The sequence below is a fragment of the Nannospalax galili genome, unplaced genomic scaffold, assembly GCF_000622305.1.
Source record: "Nannospalax galili isolate Female #2095 unplaced genomic scaffold, S.galili_v1.0 scaffold1017, whole genome shotgun sequence".
In the NCBI taxonomy this organism is placed as follows: Eukaryota; Metazoa; Chordata; class Mammalia; order Rodentia; family Spalacidae; genus Nannospalax; species Nannospalax galili.
The window spans coordinates 2,383,286-2,384,089 of record NW_008340940.1 but is presented as its reverse complement, the minus strand read 5'-3'; positions in this window follow the sequence as shown (position 1 = coordinate 2,384,089).

The window sequence follows — 804 nt, the reverse complement described above, 5'->3', positions numbered from 1 at the left end:
GCTTCAAGCTCCTGCTGCCTTGACTTTCCCACCATGATGGATTGTACCCATGAACTGTGAGCCAGAATAAACTTTTTTACTTCAGTTGCTTTTGTCAGGCTTTTGTATCACTGTCACAGGAAATGAAACTACGTCAGAGTTCCAGAGTTTTTTCATGCCTCAATATGGTATTGATAAAGAAAAATTCTGAGAAATCATAAACTTAATGAATGAAGAAGAGAGATAAAGGAAGTTACTCGGAAACAGCTGCTGGCTAAACTAACAAAAAACTATTCCACTCTCCTCTACGAACTTCAAAATATTGATTCAAACCTAACATGACTAGACTACCAGTTGTCATCCCATTCTGTTTATAACTTCAAAGTCACCCAGAAGCAGTAGGTGCTTCTTATGAATTGTTCTCCTGTCCCCAAACACCGTGCTCCCTTATTCCACACCCTCTATGCATAGCCAATACAGGCTTAGTGTAACTACTTATGCTTCCCTTCCTCAAATTTTCGTCAGAAAAATTCTCTTGCATGATAGGTCTGAAGGACATATTTCCAACTCTATATTTCTAACCTTACCTTTGGGAACTGCTAAGGCATGTCCCAAGACCTATCCTTCTAGAGCCAGCATCTGTACAGCTCAATAAACCATTTTATTTCAGAAATCCCTCAGTCCCAAGAGTTTTGAGTATCAATTAACAGTAACAATTTTAAAATTTGACATATATTCAACTGATTACCTCTAGATGAGGAACAGCTGACCCTCCTAAAACAAAGCCCTCTAAATAGGCTGACAAGATTCACCAGAAGGGCATGT